This window comes from Filicampus tigris, chromosome 20 (assembly GCF_054856515.1).
Source record: "Filicampus tigris isolate MCC_2025a chromosome 20, RoL_Ftig_1.0, whole genome shotgun sequence".
NCBI classification, from domain to species: Eukaryota; Metazoa; Chordata; class Actinopteri; order Syngnathiformes; family Syngnathidae; genus Filicampus; species Filicampus tigris.
In genome coordinates this window covers 6,416,280-6,438,443 of record NC_141236.1, presented here as the reverse complement: position 1 = coordinate 6,438,443, position 22,164 = coordinate 6,416,280, and the positions used below count along the sequence as shown (strand labels likewise).

Below are 22,164 nucleotides of genomic sequence, written 5' to 3'. Positions count from 1 at the left end.
AATACCATAGAAAAGTGCATTTAATAAAGTAGTCAAATAAAAATAATTAAGAGATGCTGTAGATTAATTAAACAACAGAAAAAAAAACTTCTGAGAGTCAATGTCTATTTTCTATATCAAATATTTTGTGTATAGTGTTTTTAATCATATATTTTATTTATATATCTATATATATATATATATATATATATATATATATATATATATATATATATATATATATATATATGTATATATATATAATTACTTTATCTTTTTTTTAAAGATGGTGACTAGGGTTTTCGAAGGCTATAAACAATCAACATTCTCCGAATATTAATATGAAAATGGATGGCCGGATGAATCTATGTCCAAAATTAAAGAAGTTTGATTAACTGCATGGATACAAGGGAAGAAAAAAAAAAGAAAAATATCAATTCTACTTAAAATGTATTTTCTTGTCCAACATTAGCAAAACATGAATATGGAACAACATGTTAATTTTATTTTCATACATTAAAAATTAAATCCAGATGATAAAAATTGGAATTAAATAATCCACATTTCAGTAAGAGAAACCGATAACAGTAATTGAATGATTTGTGATTAGTTGATGACCATGGCCACAGAAAGAGGCACCAGTGTTAAAATGTCACATCTAATGACCTAAATTTGCACATGCTCAAGAATGGAAGCTGCCAATTTCAGGTGAGATAATTTAAATAACGTATAAGACAATTTTTGCCTTTTAATGTTTTAGATTGCTTTTATTTTAAAATTTGGATTCAGTAGATTGATTATTTGTTAACAGTTCTTTGTGGCAATGAATCTATACTGGAAAGCTTTTTAAATAAATGGTGCCGCATTTTAAGGCATGTTGTGTGTCTTGTCCGGTTAATTGGATGATTTAAATGGAAAGAAACAAGACATTTTGGCCATTTAACAATTTATTCATTCAACAATCAGGAGCCTCAGTCGAGTGTGGAGGAACCATCCACAGCCACAACAGCATGTCATCCTCCTCATGCTGCTCACCAGCCTGGTCACATGCTGCTGTGGGATGGCATCCCATTCTTCAAACACAATTTGTCAGCCAAGGTGCATGGAGGGCGGGCGTTGTCATCTTCGAGGCTGGAGTTCAAAACAAGAGTCACTGGCCACTGCAAAATAAGTTGTTGGGCATCGGCTTAAAATATTTGGCTTTCTTTTTTTTTTTTTTTTTTTACAGGTGCAATTGACACACTCACAGGGCTGGAGTGGGGCAAATCTTCAGCTCTGGAGTTTCACAGCTCAGACCGGCCCAATCTATCAATCTAAAATGGCTTACAACTCCACTCAATGATATTCATATTGCATTTGATCAAAAATCTAATTTACAATCGAATGTGCTTACAAGATCTAGATGTGTATTTGAACAAGTAGGAGGACATAAATAGTTCAAATGGGCAAAAGGACAAAAAGGGACATTTAACAAGGCAGACATGAAATGCTGTTAAGACACAACCAACAGTATAACATTACCAAGAAACATTGTTCAAACAAAAATTATCTACCAACATAAATATCCTTATTTTTGGGGTTATGTTTACATATGCTGTAAATATTTGGGCATTATTTATCAGTTCATATGGTTAAATTAACCCGTGAAATTGGAAAAGATCTGAAACTGCCTGCCACACCCAAAAAATCTGTCATTATAAAACATGTACTGTATTAACGAATGAATCTAAAAAAATAGATGTCAAAGTGTAAGTATAAAATTCGACCCAAATTGGGTGAATTTAAGTAGTATTTAACAGCAGTTTTCATTTCCTACGGTTTAACGCGTCAGACTGATCTATTTATAGAAGTAGCTAAGAAGTTCTGACTGCATCACAACATCCTCACAAGTGTGGTTGCAGACTTTGGAGGGAGGGGGTTGGAAAAAAAAAAATGGCGTCAGATAAAGCTCGGTACAGCACATCTGGCCGAGCGCTGCACACATCCACGCACGCGGATGCCTCAAGACTCTTGGCACCTCCACGCAGGCTGCGCGAGGCGGAATCACGAGCACGTTCCCCGCGGGGATAACTGACCTCATCGCAGACACGAGGGAGACATGATCGCTGCTCGCGGGCGGCGGAAGAGCCTCGTGAGGAAGTGACCTTCGCCGTGGATGGAACATGCCAGCCATGAAGAAGGTAACGTGCGCCAACCTGCAGCCAAAGCATGTTTTTGTTATTGTTATGGCCATGAGATCACGTGGGCACGTACACCAGTGAGGGGGAAAATAGAAAGTTGTGCAGAACCTCAATGTGTCACTGCAGGGTGTGTGTGTGTGTGTGTGTGTGTGTGAATGGATGGATACCAATTCATCAATACCATCAAGTACTCAAGCTCCACTTTGAATGGAGCCTTCATTGTTCCCACTATACACCGGGGTGACGCAGCTGTATTGAATTAGTGTACATATGTCTTTGTGTCACAGGTGTTACCATGGTTACTACAGACTCACTGCTGCCTTTTCTTGGACAAAGATTCAGGTAAGATGTGTTTCTTTGAGCAGGTTGTCAGCAATGCAGTCGTGATTGATACATTTGGATACAGTTTCATTATTATGAACAGCATTTAGGAAAAGGTACTGGCAGACGAATGTGAACAGTTTGAACAGAATTTGAATCAATTTCATCCTGGTGCCACAAATATGTGTTTTTATTATCCAAAAACTGTCTCAGACAAATGCCGCTGATTCAAATAATGTTGAATATATTTGATTTTTTTTTTTTTTTTTCTGATGTCGACTTTGCATTTCTGTCCGTCTTTTATGGACTTAAACTGAATGCTGAGAAACCTTTTGTGCCCCTGAGGATCTTCAGTCTTTGAAATCCTTCATAGTGGTTAGCATTAGCATCTTGCTGTAGGTCACGTGTGTGCTGAAAACAGAACTTTTCTTTTGTAACACACCCCCGCATCATAACATCATTTATAGATGTTGATCACATTTTCTGTAATTGACCAGTTATAATATCTGGTACAAATGACACAATCTGTTTTCATAAGAAATGAGTAGGATTTCCAACTATCATTTGTGGAGATGCAAAAGTGCAGCATTTAACAATCACTCTGAAATTAACAGTGCTCTCGACACGCTTATACGCGTATTCTTGAGTCGGACACCCCGTGTTATTAGTTCCTTCACCGCTAGCCGCGGTGCGCCGAGAAGTTGGAGCTCCAAAAGGTGACGATGGCTGATTTGTTCAACTCAGCCGAGGTCACAAAGAGTTCAGAATCATCAATAGAAACAAGGCAGGGGTGCGCACCTGCTTTGGCTTTTTTTTTTGTTGGCCATCAAATTCGAGCTTACGTCAGCACAAACCTCAGTTTACTAGCGCCAGATGCTCACAAACAAAACGAGGTGGTTTTCATAGCCACACTTCAAGAGGTGCAGTTTAGATTGCTACAGGATGGTTTGGATCACTATTGACCTGACTCCTATATGTGAGGAAATTAATGGTAATAGCCGTGTCAGCTACATATAACGGCATGATGTCATACCGGTGCAAAAAAAAAAAAAAAATTATTTTGATCCCATTGCATTATCTTTTATAGCAGGTTTCTTTAGCTCTGAATGAATCGTATCCAGGATCAGAACAGACTATCTTTTTTATCATTTTAATTCAGTTAATTTTTTTTGCATTAAAATGCTGACTGGACTTTTGGTCCATCTACACATCAGCGATGACTGGAGAGGTAGTTTTGTGATTTTCCTGTCTTTGTCAGCAAAAACGCTTACGGTAGATAGGGGGAATCTCTCAGCTTGTTTGATGTTTCCCTTACTCATCATTTTCTCCAAGTTTAAGCTGAGTGTTATGTTAAGAGAGTTTGAACGTGCTTGTTGTAAGATAAATGCCGAAAATATTAGCCTTATTGGCTCGAGTGCAGATGTAGTTGTCCAATACCGTTTTTCGAACAGTATACCACCGCAATGTAGCACCACTAGGGGGGAGTGTTTTTTCTCATATCAGAGTAGCTGCTTATATTGACTGAAGTATCATTTTTATCCACAGCTTCAGAGGCAGACACTTTCAATAATAAGCAGCTGAACTTCCAACATCCTTTCAGTAAAGTGTATGGCAAGAAATGTGTCATTGGTGAAAGAAGGGAGCAGTGGCAGCATGGAAGGAGTTGCAGGTGCAGGGAACTTTTCTAGGGGCACAGTTCTCTAAGGCAGTCATCTGGAGTCAACTCTTTTTTTTTTATGTGTTCAGCCACCGTCTCAAGGCAAATGTCGCCGTTAGCGAGGAGCCTGCCTAGTCAAGCCAACCGCCAAAGCGGTTGTTCAAAGGCTACTATGCCACGCTCCGCGAGGGTCAACTTCAAAATAAAAGCGAAACAAGTAATACCGTACATGGATATCAATGCCTTACTTAGCTTTTATTTTGAGGTTGGCTAATCTTATTGCACAAAAACACGGTGACAGACTTGAACTGGAGCAAAATATTCAATTTCCAGTCCTCGTGCGCACCGGCGCACCACTTATGTTTCATGACCCGGCCCCTGCATGCGAACAGGACTTTTAAAATATATATTAGAAGCTTCCTGTGACATCTCAGCTCAGAAAAAAATCGAATACTCACATTCAACCTAGTGTACGTATCAAAGACCCACCAATTTTATGACAGCATTTTTCTGACTTTGGTTTGAAATGTTTCCGTGAATAAAGCAAAAATCTGAACGGCAAAGTTCAGGCATATGCAGGATCTATAAAGGTGTATAATTTGGAACTGATCCAAATTGGAATTGTCGGACCTTGGCAGAGTTTGCGCTCCACTGATTGCGATGCAAGTTTGTTTCATGGTAATGAGCTGGATTCTGTAACAACTACTCAATCTATGTCAACGATTAAGTGTTATGCCAAGGAACGAACCATTGCATTTCGGTACATACCTGAATAAAAGCACAGAGATGGAAGTTTTTTGTTGTTGTTGTGCTTGCATGCAGATTGTGGGAAAGGGCATTATTCAACATTTTCTTATTTTCTTAATGACAAAATTCCGACATATGCAGATGGCTGTGTATGATAGGTGTGCCGCATTTTTTTTTCTTCCAAGTCGATGGCGACACCTTAATGGACGTCTGTGCTATACTCAGTGCTTTTGTGTAGTTCATTGTTATGCCTTCAACATGCCCAATCATTCTCCAAACTATAACTTGAAATTCCACCCACCCTCACATTCCACGTACTTCATCAGCCTCTTTTGTGCCCTGCAGCGCAGCAGAGCTTCGGGGTCAAGAGACAATGTTACAATGGAACAAATATCTTTTTGATTGATTTTAGGCCATGAGTGCAGCTCATTGGCATTCTGATTGAGTGCAGGTAGTCCTCAAGAGAAAAATGCCAGTGCTGTTCTTTTGAGGGGGAAGAGTCTTGTAAACGACAGCGGATCAAAGAAACAAGGACAACACAAGGCCAACAGAGAAATGGGAATTAATCCTTCATGATAAATGAAATCAATATTTGAAAAGGAAATAACAATAAATAACGGCAGGCTTTTGACAGTGTCAAACAGTGACATGATAACGGGGAACTCAAAGTGTACACCGATAAGGGCACTTGGTGCTGACTTAATAAATAATATGTTGGCGGTATAACCAAGTCATGTGTGCCGTGATGAAGTTTTCTGCATGGAGTAACTGATGGCGCGATGGTTTACTCGCTTGACTCCCGTGCAGGCAGCGCGGGTCTCAGTTCCCACTCAGTGTGAGAGATTCTCTCTCTCTCTCTATGTGCCCTAGCATTACTGGCGACCATTCTAGGGTGTAGTTTGCCTTTTGCTCCAGCTCACCCCGACCCGGAACAAAATAAGTGCAAAAGAAAGTGAATGGATGGATTCCCCCATGGCTTCCTTTCCAATACAAAAAATCTCCACGACTAAGCCAAGAAACAACTTCCGAATCTTTTTTGTTTGTTGTTACGTCATCTGAGTGACAGTACGTGACGGCTTTGCGGAGCTCGAACGTTTTTATGACACGCACGGGTCACGCAGGCGAGAACATCACCCGTGACTCATCTCAAGCGCTAAACAAACCGACACCGCCTCGCCACCGAGACGGGGATACAAGTGAGGCAAAGGCGTAAATGCAGATTTGAGGGGGGCGCAGCGAGGAGGGACGTCAGCGCGCATGCTGATGGGGGCTCGAAGCGCATGGCGCAACAAGAGCTGCAGAATCCGGAATCCAGCGCCATGGAGAATCCGCGTCCTTGTTTTGCGGTGATGTGTGGGAGCCTGTGAAACAAGCAGCTCGCACTGCTGCAGTGGAGGAGTAAATGCGGAGCCCAACAGTGCTCCAGGTGATCCACAGCAGCCCAGCCCCGGCACACTGCTGTCTCCTCTTGCCTCCCCTCCTCACTCCTCCTCCTCCTCCTCTTCCGTCCCCGCTCCATTCCTCTGAGGGCTTTGCAAAAAAAAAAAAAAAAAAAAAGCAGCGGAAAAGCAGTGGAGAGACCCCGCGTTCCCATCTCCGTTCTCCGACGTGAAACACCTTCTCGGCCGGCCGCAGCTTCTCAGTCACCGTGTGATGACACACAGCATATGTGCTCCAATGCCTCCGCAACATAGGCTCGCCGCACGGTAAGACCGCTCCTCCTCATTTGCAGTTTTTCTCTTGCGATTCCATGGCGAGATTCCCCATCAAACTGTTACAGCCTCAAGTGTGCGAATTGAACAGGTAGATGAGAAGTTGCGCGGAGGGTGACGTATGAATCTCCGTATGCATGTCCTCGCCATCTGTAGCCTTCGGTTCGGGTGAAGAGGCTCCTCGACTCATTCACAATGTGCAGGTGTGTGCCCGTACGCAGTGTCTGTGTGTGACAGAATCCAACAGGCTCGGAGGGATTGCCCCTCACCAAAGGTTTCTCCACGGGCAACAAGGGGATTTTTTTTTTTTTTTTTTTTATCTCAACTATGTGGCCAAACAGCTGAACACCATTCTCACCGCCACTAATTCAGCCAACACGTTTTGCTCCAAAAGAGCATTGTCTCATTTAATGATATTCAATGATTATGTCATGATTTGCGATCGATTTGGTTTGGCCCGCGGGGGAGGCAAATAACCTACAATCTTAATTAATTGTGACTTGTTTTTCATTGACGAAAAGGACTTTACGATGAGGAGAGGTGAGAGATGACGAAAGGAAAGTGAACACGAGGATGGAGAGGGTCGGTTAGGGGAAATACTCTGATTTTGGTCGGCTGGTGTCGACTGTATCAGCTCAAAGCCTGACGTGACCTCGTGAAGGTTTTGCCCCATATCCTTGCATTTGTAAGGGTCAATAAACTGGATGCTGCAGTGATGTCAAAATCACGCCTCCTGCTGTTTGAGAGGGCTTCAGGCGTTTTGGATTCCGGTGAGTGGGTGTCTTAGCTAAAACACTTGTGCTATAATTACGCATAAACTGGCCGCAAAAAAAGTGAAGTTGCACTGCTTATGGGCTGAAGCCACCATATATTTGGATAGAAATGTGTGTGTGTCTTGCAATAGCGGTTTAACACACGACAGACAAATGTCGATATTTTAATTAAATACCTCAACGCAGAAAGAAAGAAATTCAAAAAGTAAATAGCAGAGAAGAGCCCAAGTTGGTTTTACAACGCACATTACTACACGTGTCCACTTTTTTTTTTTTTTTTTCTTCTTTCATTTGTCATTGTGACTAAGTTGCAAGCGGTCGCACAGCCACTATATCGCGATAATATCGCGTCGTGAGTTACTTTGTGATTTCCACTCCTAACTGGCAGACACTAACTGCAGGGTTATACAGTCATTTATATAACACGAAGAAAAAAAAAAATCCCCTTAAACATGATGCGCATCCAGTTCCGTACAAAACAAACTGATCCAAGTGTGTGACTGAGGTGGTCACGGAGCAGAAGCTGTTCCGAAATTAAGTCTGAGCTCCCTGGCAACTTTTTCGCTACCGCGATCCTCCGGCGGCAACACAATCGTCCTCCAACGCCTCGTTCGGAAAGCTCTGGCAAAACGTTGCAGATTTCCTCAAGGAGCCCCGAGAGGCTAAAAGGGACTACTACTGCACTATGCTGGTAGAGACGCAGCGAGTAAGTAGAAAGGTACTCACTAGGGAAGTGATTCCGAACCGCTGCACCGTGGCACATGAGAGTGCCATGAGAGATCATCAGGTCTACCGTGGGAAACTATCCAAATCCACTTCAGTTCAAAATATTGAATTTAGTCCCGACAATGTCTGTCTGTTAATCTGTCAACGCCGGAGACGTATAGTGACAGGCAGAACAATTAAACGCGCCCCCGCTAGGTAACAGAAAGTACATAGAAATAAAAAAAATAAACTCTAAATTCTGACGACAAAATTGAGGAAGAATGAATTTGAGTCTGTTCGTCCTTTTGATTGTGCAGTCCTTTGTTGACTTGTTTCCACTCGAATTTTTTGACAGTTTGTAAAGGGCTGAGTCACTAAGATAAATAATGTGTCCGGGAGTGTGGTTTTGTTGATCAACAACAAATGCAGAGTAAAAAAAAAAGAGATGAATACAGTAATAACCATACTAGATGTGCCATTCATAGTGCCGCAATGAATTCAACTGTTTAAAAAGTTCATGGCAAGGGAAGATAGGCTATTGGTATGTATGCCGTTTTTTTATGTGCATCGTTTGACGGAGCCTACCAGAGGGAAGGAACTGAACAAGCTGGTGTGAGTCCAGGAGGATTTCTTTCTACCCTTATCTTAGCTCTTGCAGAGTTGAAGTCCTCAAGAGTGGCTAGGAGGGAACCCGACGAGCCTCTCGGCAGTCGCATTTCGTCCTCTTTGCCGTACCAAACCAGACTGTGATGGATGAACACAGAACTCATTCAATGTCTGCTGTGGCCTTCTGGAGGAATTGTGATTTCCAGGAACTCGAGGGTCCGCACGGTTGATAGAATGTAGTCGGTGCAGTATGCAGACTCTTCGCCGTTATTGATGTCTGCAATTTTTTTTAGGAGTTTAACCGCTGAGTGCATTGATGTGCAGTAGATATTTCGTGACATTTATTTTCCCTCTCTAGGCATGATGCTTCAAAAATTGAGGTACTATATTACGTAGCAAGTCAATATCTTTGATTGTTTACAATTTTGGGATTGCTATCATAAATTGAATCACTGTGTCTTGGCTCTACTGAGTTCTACGGAGGTCAATATTCATTTTGCTGAGTTTGAGTTTTGGAGGCCATAAAAACGACGAACCACCTGTTGTGGTTAATCACAGTTAACCACAATCCGCAATTGACCATGTATATTATCTATCCGTTCAAATGTTTTCCGACCAGTTGACAGAAACCGTCTGAAAATAACCAGAATGCCACTTTACCATTTTAATCCTCGCTGGTGCTCTTTGGAACATTACCATGTTAGGTAGTGAGCAAGGCTGTGTGGGGGCGTTCGAGTGAGTGGAAGGGTGAGTTTGAGAGTGTTCAGAGAAGTCGGCTTCACATTTGAAGCATAGCTCATGATCGATATGATTGGCTGCGTGCTGAGAACGTACAGTAAATGAACGCTCTCGATGGATCCTTTGACCCGGTATGTACTCTAAATATAAAAATGACAGAGAAGAGAAACCACCGCTCGGACGTATCAGCCACCGCTGAGCGTCACCTGCGGCTCTGTGGCCCAAATTTGAATTTCTCACTGCAGCATTTATTTGTTGGCACAAGACAGCTCTGTCATTGCCACGGAAACATCTGCCAATAAAGGGCTTTCCTACACGATACCTCTGGTTGTAGCATCACAACCAACACAAACAAGAGATTGCTTTTCGAAACGGTTCAAACTTGTCATTCGGTAACATGGTAGTATAAGCAAGGGTAACCACTCCAAGACTTAATGTTAGAAATAACAAAACACTCTTTAAATACTCACTTGACTGAATGACGGATGAGGCGGCAGCTGACATATTGTCCTTTAAGATCAACTTTTACACAAATACAATGAAGTCGACCACGGATTTAATGTAATCTCACTTGCATATCAATATGGCAGCTAAGGAGATGCTAACTAGCACAAAAAGAAAACCGTAGTCCAGATTTTCACCCCGTGCTCCTTGTCAAACAGCAGAAGCAGAAAAACGAATCAAATGTTCACAGAAAAACTCAAATGCGGGTCACAAAAAGTTGTTAAATACCAACTGAGGTGGGAATTCTGCCAGACTGTCACTGACGGTTTGCTGACGATTGACGGGAACCTTTTTTTAAAAAAATGACGGATTAAGCAATGATGATTTCATCCATCAGAGTAATCGTCACTGACGGATGCCTGTTTTGGACTGACGGACTTCTGACGGACTAACAGACGGACTTAGTTGATGTACTGAGCAACGGGAGATTACAATTCGGTTTGTCACAAAAAATGACGGACTGACGGATGACAGACTAGCAAAGTTCATTAAAATGCCCAACTATGAATATCAATATCATCATCCACATGGCTACTGCCCATTTTTGACTATCAAAACACCCTTGACAATGGAGATGGGAAGTCTTTTTTCTGCAAATGAGCAGACTTAACAGTGAATATTCTTCTTTCACAAAAGGTGTTGCAACAACCAGGAAAAAGCACCAACAAAACACAGAATTGACCATTTGATTCTGGTTCTAATGAGGTCTAGCGCTAGCATGATATTCTGACATCACACATGATAGACATTTTGATGTTCAAAATATGCGCAGACTTGAACATGTTCTCCAAATACTGGGATCAAACTCCTAATATTCGGTACTCTAAGGCGTTCAACTCTGGAAGTTCCCCTGTATTTTCAGGGAGCGGGAGGCAATCCCGCCACCCAGGTGTGCGTGTGTGTACATTCATGTAGCTTGAAAAAAAAAAAAAAAAAAAAAAAGCTGTTGCAATTAATAATACAATCACCCTCCTGGTGTGTGATGCTATGTTTTGGCTTCCCTAATGAGGACTAGATTCATCTTCAGTCTCTGACAGTATGCTGAGCGGGAAATGTTGCTCTCCAGCCTGTTTCCATGGAGATGCTCATGGAGCTGTCGCACCCCACCACACAACCGACAGCTCCCCCACCACCCTGCTTCTGCTGTACATTCCACCGAACAGTGCCGCTTCATAAGAGGGATCTGGGCCAGTGTGTGTTTGTGTGGGGAGATAATGCCGCGTTCAAGGGCTGCATATTTTCACATGACTGTCTTTTGTTGCTCGCTACACGCGAGTGTGCATGCGTTGTCTCATGTTGTCAGTCGTACCCTTTAAACGTGCACGCGCGGGTAGGTGTGCGTTATGAAGGCCGGGTTTACCGGGGGAATCGTCATTATTGACAAACGGTAAAAGCTAATGTAGCGCGCGTACTGCATGTGTGTGTGTGTGAGCAAGAGACATTGTGAGTCAGAGGAACAGAGAGAGGCGAGGGTGAAATGTGCCATCAGGAGGAGTGAGAGGGTGAAGAAGGTCAGGAGCGGAGACAAAGAATAAGGAAAAGACCCTTGGTATAATGGATGGCGAAAACGGTTGTTACATTTTCAAATTTGGGGGAACTTAAAGGACAGAAAAGGGCTTTGAAGACATTTTCAGATTTATAGACATTGTACGTCTCTTGAGGTCGTTTTTAAAACGTACAAAAGAAAAAAAAACAAAGTCTCCGTTTCCACCATTCGCTTTGCTAGCAGTAATTTTGACAGATTTAAAGCCTAGCACAGAAAGCAGAAATAAGTGAGGGATAGAAAACCTATTGCGACTAATTGCACTGTTTGAGTCACTGGCGCATTAATGGAACCATCTAAGAAGTCCCAGTTACCCCACTTTTCTGTTCAATATCAACCTTTTTAAAGATGAAATGGTAAATTTCCTTTCATGCTTTTAGTGGCCGAAATGATCACAGTGATCGGCGTTCTCACAATATCGCTACATCGCAGATACCACACTTGTAACAAAAGCAGTTTTATCTCAAATAAACAACTAAGTTACAAAGGTGACCGCGATATCTTTAACAAAGCAAATTTGCATTGGCTGTACAATTTTCTGATCATGGGGACGCCAGAGGATTTTGTGTGTTGTCCCTGGCTTTGCAGCAACTTTCTTTCCTTTCTGCATTCTCTGCATACAGGGCAATTAGAGTAAATTAATTTTCAATCTGTCTTTAAAAAAAGCAAAATACGCCCACTCTTCTGCTCGAGTCCCCTTTGCAGATGAAAAATGATTGCAGTCATTTGGGCTGCCTTCCTCCATGTTTTGTAACAGCGTAACGCGTCTGTCGTCTTTGTCGTTGTCTGAGTTGCTTTCTCTGTTAGTTGGCTGTGAGTGCACGCATGAAAGGATGACACAAGACAAAATGAACTACTACGCTCAGAGATGCTAAATAAAGTATTAACGGTATTTGCAATTTGATATGGTGGTAACAACCATCTGAAATGCTATCAGTATATTATCAGTAAAGCGTAAACAGTTTCATCTGTAATGTGTATTGTGAACATTACATTTTGGTGAGAATCCACTCAAAGAGTAGAGATAGACCCATATGGATTTTTCAGGGCCGATATCGATTAGTGGCAGTCAAGGATGCCGATAACCGTTATCTGGAGCCGATATGCATTTTCAGTAAAAGGGAAATATTCCGTCCAAATTTAAAAAAACAAAAAACAAAACTCTAACTCACTTTGTTTTAGTGTCTTTTAGGATATTTTCTTAGGGCCGCTGCACAAGTCACACAACGGAGTATTGTGCCATATAAAAGTATTGATAGCTTGTGCTTTCCTTGTTTGTTAATCCATCACGCATGAAATGAGTGTGTTCCCTCAGAGGCCAGGCATGATGTACTCTGTGCAATTTATGCTATGTTATTTATTTACTTTTGTCTGCGAAGGTACAATGTGTGTGCGGTTATAAAGGTTGACATTACCAGATGGCTTTGGCTCCTCTTCTGTGCCATGCTACTCGCTGTGTGTTAATAGTCAAAGTGCTCTGACTCAAACTGGGCAGAAGCACCTGCCAGGTGGTATGTGTCCACATGGGGAATTCGGAGCGCTAATGCTAATGTGCTAAAATCACAGTTTGGCCAGGCAAGTTTACATACATATATTAACTGCTTGGTTATAATCCGGGAGACAAAACAACCAGGGTCCAAACCGCATCATTAGGAACGAGACAAGCCGAACAACAACAATGGAGGCTGTGTGAAGGCTGCGGGTCACGGTAAGGAAACAAATATTAGACTGGGGCCGCTGTAGCAAATTGGAGTTTATGGTGTACACTGTACAGGCAAAGGCACAGCAACGGGGTAAGCTAATGTTAGTATAACGTCATAAATATAGCATTGGCTTGGCAGGCTTGGAAATCAGACCTGCTGTAGAGTGAGTTTAGCCAAGGCAAGGCCAACGTAGCAACAAAGAAACTCTTATCAAAAGTTTGAGGTCTTCAACCAAGTGATAATGGCCGTTTCTCAATACGACAAGACTCTGGAGGATAGTCTAACGGCCATTTGGACTTGATATGTTAGTGAAACGGATGGCACCACACAAATCACCCTCGGATAACTATTGCAAATCTCAGTTGATGAGATGAGTAGCTGCTAAAACAGCAAAGTCAAGCTCAAACTTGAACATTGTGAGTGAGCTGTTCATGGTAATATTTAGACTGAATCGGCACAGATTTTCGTCTATGAAGATACGGTACAAAGCACTTGAAGTTTCTTTAAGTTTTTCATTTATTTCACAGTCTTTCACTGAAAGAAACATACTTACTTTTCAGTGCTTGTCAAGGAATGCCTAGAAAGCTTAGCCACTGAAAAAAAAAAAAAAAGCAGAGCATCCAGTTGCTTTAGCGATAGACACCAAATCAAAGTGCTATTAAATGTTACACTTGAATTCATTAGGTGGTCTCAAATGACTCCAAATGCATGCTAATGTGTGCTGAATGTGTGAGCAGCAGTTTGACAACATGTCTACCATACAAACGCCATAACGGGCTAATATGACAATGTTGTTCTCAAGCTGCCAATTAATTCATAATGAACACAGTCAAATAGTCCAGGCATGCAATTAGTGAAATTGTAGATGATGATTTCCCTGATCAGTGCTATTTCCGATTTCCTACGAGATCACAGTTGAATGCATCCCTAAACACAGTGGGCAAAAATGGCTTTGGGCATTGCAAATATGCAAATGTTTGCGTCAAGCAATTTTTGGGTGGTCGATTTCAAAACTCCTACAAGGGATCTTGCTCCAGTTCCAAACTCATTCTAGCATGGTTCCCGTGTGATGTGAAAGCCATCTGACTTCATACAGTATGAACACACTGATAGTGACTGTAAATGTCCGACTCTGTAGCCCACATAATGCCATGAGGTATAAGGTGAAGAAGTGTGGTGATGATAACATGCTCCCACCGTGCTCGAAATAATTACGTTGAGTCAAAACAGTCAGAATACGAACATTAAATTCAAATTACACACTTGGACATGCAATGTAAATCCAACTTTCAACAATCTAACCTACAACTTGCCACTTGTCAGTGTGAAGTATCACTTTCCACTTGAGCTCGTCATTCATCAGGATCATCTAAAGGTTGTTTGGAGATTAATAAAAAGGGAGGACCGGTCTGGCGGATGATGTAATAACCACGGTGGTAGGCTGTTGCCTGGATACTGCGAGACAGCAGAGAAAACACTTTGGCCAGGTCGAATTGTCTCGTTCACTATGATGACAATGAATGTTTGAAGAAACCAATTCTGCTGAATGATTTTTGAAGGACGTGTCCACGGGTCGACTTATGAAGCTTTGCGTGACATCATGTCCTTGCGTATTGTCTTAGTTAAGTTACATGATTGGTTCCTCCAACCTTATTGCCTAACAGCGCCATCTTTAGTGCTCTTCGGGGTTCCATGACGTACGCGGCTAACCCAGCTGATAATGATTCGATTTCGCAGTGTGTAAATGTTGAAGTACGGTGTTGATTATGCATGTTTTTCTAACAGTGTTTAGCATATCTCCTTTTCTGGTTCAGTCATCGAAGTCTAATTGAATCTAAACTCCACTCTCACTTACGTACTTCAACACCGAATTGTTGAATGTCTTTAAATTCGAAAGTTATTGAGAGAAGACCGAAAGTGATCCTCTGTTGCTTGTGCCGCACTCATTTAGAGCAGCCCACGGTGTCTCCTCCATTAAGAGATTGCAGGACTGTTGGTTAGCAGGCAATTATTTTGGCAAACTGCTACGCGAGACCCATGATGTCCTGATTTCCTTCCTCGAAAAGTTACGAGTCAAATATTTTAGCATCCATCCATCCCGTTTTCTAAACCGCTTGTTGGGGTCACAAGTAATTGGAGCCAGCTGATTTTGGAAGAGAGGCGGGGTCCACCCTTGTTGCCAGTCTATTGCAGGACTCTGAGACAAACAATCATTTCCATTCATACATATAGTCAATTTAAAATGGCATGTTTTAGGGATTTATGACCTCCTGGTCGTGAGGCAGACGTGCCAGCCACAATGTTGAAGCGCAGCTAAGATTTAACCAGCAACTCCATATTTGCTACCATTTCCACCTGGACATGTTTGTTTCATGGCCGACCTTTCTGTCAGATGAAAATCTTGCATCTCCACTTTTAATGATATTGTATCTTTAATACAACCAAATTGTCAGTGTTCTCAGCATGTCTTGTTAAAAGTATATAGTCAGAGAACCGATGAAAATGTGTGTTTAGCCCTCTCGTCATGTTCAATCCACTTACTTTTGTGTTCCGGTCAAATTTCACAGGGCTGTTGTGACATTGTTGTGAAAACATTAATCACAGCCACTCTTTAATTGAACACGTTTTTTTTTAGGTTGTGAATCATGTGTCAGAGTCGTAGTTAACATGAATAACTGCAGTGAAAATACAAATAGGCAAGGAAAATGTACTCCAAAATGATCATGTGTAAAAAATATATCGACCCAAAGACCAAACACCTCAAAATGAACTTGCGTGCGTTTTTGATGGGATGAAGTGAAATGGTTGGGAACTTTTTCTCATCTAGTGGAATCGGTCACTTTTTACCAAAAGAACCACGGGTTTAACCAAATTCAATGAGAGTGACATTTTTTTTGCGTGTCACTTGACGTTGTGCTTAGTGCGCGTATGCGTCACATCACGGACACGTTCTGTTCAAATTAGAAGTCGCATTTGTTTTTTGTAATGTGATCGAGTACATAAAACGATCGGATTTAACGTAAAAATTGGGAATCATGCCTTGTGGGCTGAACGCAGACTTATTCCAAGTTGCTGGACGGAAACGCTAGCGGAAGCCCGTTTAAAATTATAGGCGGACCGGCCTATAGGTGATTACGATTTGGTCCGTCCGGACAAAAAGGCGGATAGACGGACGGCGGAAGGCGGAAGGTGATAAATGGACCGGGAAATTTGAATAAATATGCTCAGCTCTGGTTAAATGATTGTCGGCAATAAAATGTCACCTTTTTTGTTCAATCACAAACATGTGAGTAGAATTGCGAAACGTAGAATTGTGAATATGTTCAAAATATTACAGTAGACTTTCCAAAACAGTCACGTTCCGTGATGGATATGTAGTGACAGTCCCTCTTTTTAATCGCCATGTGCTGCTGTGATGCCTGGGCTCTTTGAGAGACTTACTGTGACCTTGGGAGGAGGCCAAGCTGACTGGGCCTGTCTGGATGACACGGACACTTGGAGCCAGCTGTCCCTTAGTTCGGGAGCAACGCCCGTTAATGAGTCAGTGATGGCACTTTCGATCGAGTGCCGAGATCAAGTTATCGCCGTGATTTCTGTGTCGCTAAAAAAGGCAATTCAAGTTGCTTCAGTTTGGAGCGGAATCTTAGCTTTTTGAAAAGGCAGAGACGAAGGCTTGATTCCACCGAGTTACCGCTTTAAGTTACCATTCGGACCAACGTCTGAATGCACTTGTGATGTTCTTTGATACTGTCATGCCGGGAGAAACTGTGCTTTGTTTTAAAGTACATATAATGTAATAAAAATGCTCATAATTCTGCTAATTTTCAAGTACTGCATTTCCTCAAAAAGTGGGCTCTGTTCCGGTAATTAATAAGGGGTGTTGTCTACTTTAAATGAATAAATGTCACACCTCAAATAGATGCCTCCTTTTTACATTTCATAAAAAAGCTGGTGCCAGTTGGTGGCTTTAACTACCTTAATTATGACTGATGCCACCACGTGTCTCTGTGGACGTCGTTACCAGAAAACACACTGCCTGCGCAGCAGAGCTGGCATCTTTGAAGCTGAATTTTAGAATGGAGCTTTAAGATCAAGTCCAGAGCAAAAGTTGATCAACATTTCACCATTGTCTGAAAAAGACTTCGGGATTGGAAAATTGAACGTAATGGATTTTTTTCATTACATTACCGCCTCCCCAAGGTAGTCAAAATATTATTTTGTTTCGCAACAAACTTGTGCTACTCGTGCTAGTTTGTCATTGATATAGAAAGAGGAATTGGAATTTAAAAAAAACGGCACTGACCGCCAAAGAGAATAGTTTTGTCTTCCTGGTAACGTGACAAAATACCACCGGCGGCTAATAGAGAAATTTAAGATCATATTGTACATAAATGCCCAGAGAACGGGTAATAAATCACGGCACTAAATATATGAATAGTATAACTGCATTGTCAGTTTCTCTGGCGCAAAGCTGCGCTGCAGTGGTGGCCAGTTAGTCATGGTCGATCTGTTTAAAAGCCAACAAAGACAAGGGAATTAGCGATGAGAGAAGGGCATGGATTGTTTCAGCGTGCCTGCCAAAATATGCAAATGGTGTCATGGGAGAGCTGAATGTCACCTCAAAAGATGACTGACTTATTGGCACGGTCTGCATTCATGCATACATGAGTGAACAGCCAAGGCGTGTTGGTCGTCTGCATGTGTTTTGATTTATTTCAAGCTCACATCACACATGCCTGAAGGGAAATTTGACGCTGTAGAAGCAGAGACACTTGAGATGTATTTTGGCACCCTTATTAGCAGAGTCACACAAATTGCGACAGTGACACACGAAGCCAACACCAGCAGTTGTATAATATTCGTTACTGACTTATTATTGATACCTGTATTAAAGTAATACCAAACAATCATATGTTTTCATGTTTTAACCTGACACGACATGAAAACGTCGTAGTGCAGTGTGGAAAAACCATGTGAACTTTTGGGTTTAACAACTGGGTGATGCTCCTTTGGCAGCAATAACCCCAACCCAAAGTTTCCAGTAGTTGCAGATCAGACCTACACAATGGGTCAGGATAAATATCGGACAGTTCCGTTTCACAAAGTTGTTTCAGTTCAGCAATATTTTTTGAGGGATGTCTGGTCTGAATCACCCTCTTGGGATCATGTCACAGCATATCCGTCAGGTTTAGCTCAGACTCTGACTGGGCCATGCCAGAGGGTGTATTTTCTTCTGCTGAAACCGTTCTGTTATTGATTTTTATCACTGTCTTCTGGGTCATTTCCTGTTACATCACCAGTCTTCTTAAAAAACTCTTGTTACCTTTTGGGATTCATTTTTCCACATCGTTGATGGGTCCAGGCCCCGAGGTAGCAAAGCAGTGCCAAACCCTGACACCCCCTCGACCATACATCACATACGGGATGAGGTTTTGATGATAGTGACCTCCAATGACACCCATTCTTGTTTAACGTTTTACTTATCGCAGATTTTTCAACAGAGGTGAGATTTCTATAAATCTTTAGGTGACACTGGATTTTTTTTCTCCACCTTATTGAGCATTAAGTGCTTTTTCTCTCACAGTCATCTTTACAGGACGGCCACAACTCGGGAGAGTAGCAACAGTGCTTAACGTTCTCCATTTATAAATGATCTTTCATACCGTGGACTGATGAATATCAAGGCTGTTATAGATACTTTTGTGACCCCTTTCCAGCTACATGTAAATTCAAAATTCTTAACTGTAGATATTCTCTGGATATTTTATGTCTATATTCTTATGACCAAATTACGAAGGGTTGACATAGTTTTATAGCAGCTGCATATACTGAATATATTACACCAAAGTTCAAAAAAAGTTGACCAATTCCCTGAAATGATTTTTTTAAATGAAGAAAATGTATAATAATATCAGTAAAAATTGTGATTTCAAAAGACATGCAAGCTTCAGGAGCAGTCCTCGTGGAGCATTTAGCTCGCTTTCAAGTAGACTTCTTTTCTTGTATAACTGTGTAGAAAGATCATCGATCAACAGGTCATATTTTAAGTATTTTGATTGATGACATGCGACAAAACTGCCTGGACTTAAATTTTCTGTCTTCTCAGTTTCATTCCCCTCTTGAAAAAAAAATTAAAATACAATGATGCAGCTTTGCTCTACCTTTCCGTCTCCCACTGACATATCCGGTGTTGCCTGGCAACCAATATTTTTTTTTTTGCGTGAAGGGTACCCTTACACTCGCATCTTTTAGAAAAGGCACAGTAAAGGCTAAGTTCTTTGAGCGCCGACTGTGGGTGTTTAAACATTTAAATACACAATGGTGCTCCTCAGCCAACGCCAGAAAGAGCTTTCCAGCTTTTTTACTTTATGCCCATCAGGTTTAAAAAAAAAAAAAAAAATGGAGAGGAATAATTGAAACAAAGTTAAATACTGTAGTTGGCTTGTGACTGTATTTTGTTGTAATCAAAACAATTCGATTTTTTTTCCTATAAAAAAATCATGACCATTACTGCATTTTTTTGAACACGTTGCAAAATCTGTTGTATGAGAGTTGAGCACAAAGTAGGCCATGTAATTGCTGCAATCAGAAGTCCCTTTATCCGACAATAAAACTAGCAACCATGCAATAGAGTAGAATGGAGTAGAAAGGCATTTAATTAGCCAATCATTAGCCGCCATTAGCAGCTCTCACAATGTTGTATGGTGTGTGTGTGTATAATCATAGGGAACTATGCTGCTGAACAAACTCTTAGTTGGATGACTACATACAGAAGACAGTAGAGAGCACAGTCTCAAAATAAACATTGTGTTGGTATCTATAGAAGAGTAACGCGACTATTCACTTTTCTGATCTGATTCTGTTTGTTTGTGTTCGAGTTTTACTCTCATTGTCGGACAGCCTTTGGCCCTATTAATCAAAGCAGGCTCACCCATGCTCTCCCCCGGGCAACATATGGCCACCATATTGATCGTTTCATTACTTGTCATGACGAAAATGCGCAAGTAGTCACCGTCGCAGTCTAATCACATGATAATGGATTCAGAACAGCAGCTGATCTTGCTGTAAGTGTAATTATCGCCGCATCCTGTTTTTACTTTCATTAGCAGCCTGTCTTCGCCGTTTGCTAACAGAGACCTAGAGGAGCTTCTGCAATTGTCCTTTCACACTGAGGAAAAATGGAGATAAGTACTGATATATGTGTCACCGCTCTCCACGGCTTTGCTCATAAACAACACCAATGACACTAAGACGTGTACAACATCCCACTCGCTGTTAATACGGCATAAACAACTAATGACTTGTTGCGCAAACATTACTCATGCAGCGCTGTAATGAAGGAGCAGTGGTTGACCCTCTTTTCGGCCGGAGAACTTAGTTTTCTTTACACAGTGTGGAACCTTTTTTACAGTGTATTTTTTTTGTGTGGAGACAATGTGGAAAACACAAATTATTAACCCCCTAAAACAGTCAAAAACATATTATCTATAAATAAATAGATAAATGAACAAAACAAAAAATGCCTGACAGAGAAGTGACCAAATCAGAAACCGGAGATTATGACTGAAGGGTACATCCAAAGTTTCACGGTACTTATCTTAGATCCATTGTCAGCAACATCGAATCTGTAAATTACCATATAAATCTGCTTTAGAATTCAATGCTATTTTATTTCATCCCTGTGTAGGCCGTGAGAGCATATTGTAGATAGCTCATCAGCCATCTTATTGCTGAGTATTCTGTACATGCACGTTAGAGTCAGTAATGCAACGAGTGTATATTTGTAGAGCTACCGAAATAAATGAAAGCAGCGTTGCCTTATAATTTATGCACATAGTGCCCAGCTCCCTCGAATTATTCAGATAAATCACTTTCCCTGCGGTAAAATCAATGTGTGGCACACTCAGGCGTAAAGCAAACACAGCTATTGCCCTACCTATGAAAACAGAGTTTCCCCACTTAAGGCGTAATGTGTTTATGAACTTTATAAATGATGCATTAGGGCACAGTCTACTTACTTCTGTCATTTATTTTCTTTAAATGGAACTGACGGAAGTGTTAGCAAAGGATACTTGAGTCGTGTGAAGTTAACACGGACAGCTGTGATCAACAGTTAGCAACCACCCATCATGCGCGGAATGTAATATGTAGAAGGAGGAAAAACACTCAACTTTGAGCCATTTATTTGAAAAATATGTTTTTCAGGGTCTCTAATCTCTACTCTAATCTGGTATACTTTTGCACAATAGTCTGAATTGATGACCTTGGAATATGCAGTTTTATAGAAATGGCTGCAGAAGACTCTAGTGGATCGACAAATGTTTTGAGATCTTCGCCAAATTCCTGAAGGAGTTATAGCATGTTAACCTGCTGGTGCTATGTATTGTGGATTTAACTATTGGTGTATACAGAGATTTTTTTTGTGTTTTAAACATTGAGTAGAAAATTGCTCTGAAAAATGTAAATTGTCGAAAGTAACTCTATTGCCTTGAGCGACACTGATGTAATCCCACTAATTGCCATGTTATTGGGAGGGTATGACTGGTTCAATAAAATCCAAACGTCTGTGCCACAAAACCTGTGTCATTAAAACGGCTTTTTCCTCTCTGCTCTCAGTTGCAGTAAAAGAAAGACAGATGGAGCAGTACATGACTACACAGCTTGATTACGGGAGCAGTACTTCTGAATTTCTCCACTTGGGACCGATAGACTAAGTTGGCACTGAAAAAAAGAACCAAAAAACAGTTTGCGTCTTCCAGCCTGCCCTGCAAGACACTTGGCTTTAACTGTCTCTGTAACCTACAAGTATACATGGATGAATTGTGTTTCAAATGAAAAATGATTAGGGTAGGAGTCCATTCCTGACTTTCAAAGTACATTCTTACACAAAGGCTCCATGAAAATATTTGTACTTGCTTTATTTTAGTGCGAATGCATTGATCATAGCATTTTTTTGAAGGTGCATAAACCAGGTGTGCTTGCCCAGAGAAGCAATG

The 22,164-nt window shown here is 41.3% G+C and overlaps 1 protein-coding gene and 1 long non-coding RNA gene across 7 annotated transcripts in view; one reads left to right on the top strand and one right to left on the bottom strand.

Annotated features, from left to right (window-relative positions):
• Positions 1–914: 914 nt before the first annotated feature.
• LOC147128020 (uncharacterized) overlaps positions 915–22,164 on the bottom strand; it is a 54,088-nt gene continuing 32,838 nt past the window's right edge. Inside the window, exons 3-4 of the long non-coding RNA XR_015083839.1 lie at positions 2,055–2,174; positions 915–1,139 (exon numbers count right to left, since the gene is read on the bottom strand). This is a non-coding gene — a long non-coding RNA (uncharacterized LOC147128020). The remainder of the gene's footprint in view (positions 1,140–2,054; positions 2,175–22,164) is intronic.
• Positions 2,444–22,164, top strand: part of dlgap2b (discs, large (Drosophila) homolog-associated protein 2b) — a 54,730-nt gene continuing 35,009 nt past the window's right edge. For 3 of the 6 annotated variants that reach the window (XM_086018716.1, XM_086018713.1, XM_086018717.1), the window contains exon 1: positions 6,053–6,590. The gene's annotated coding sequence lies outside the window, so the exon portion shown is untranslated. Of the gene's footprint in view, positions 2,502–6,052; positions 6,591–22,164 lie in introns of those variants that run through there. The other 3 variants (XM_086018719.1, XM_086018715.1, XM_086018718.1) reach the window with 3 other exon arrangements.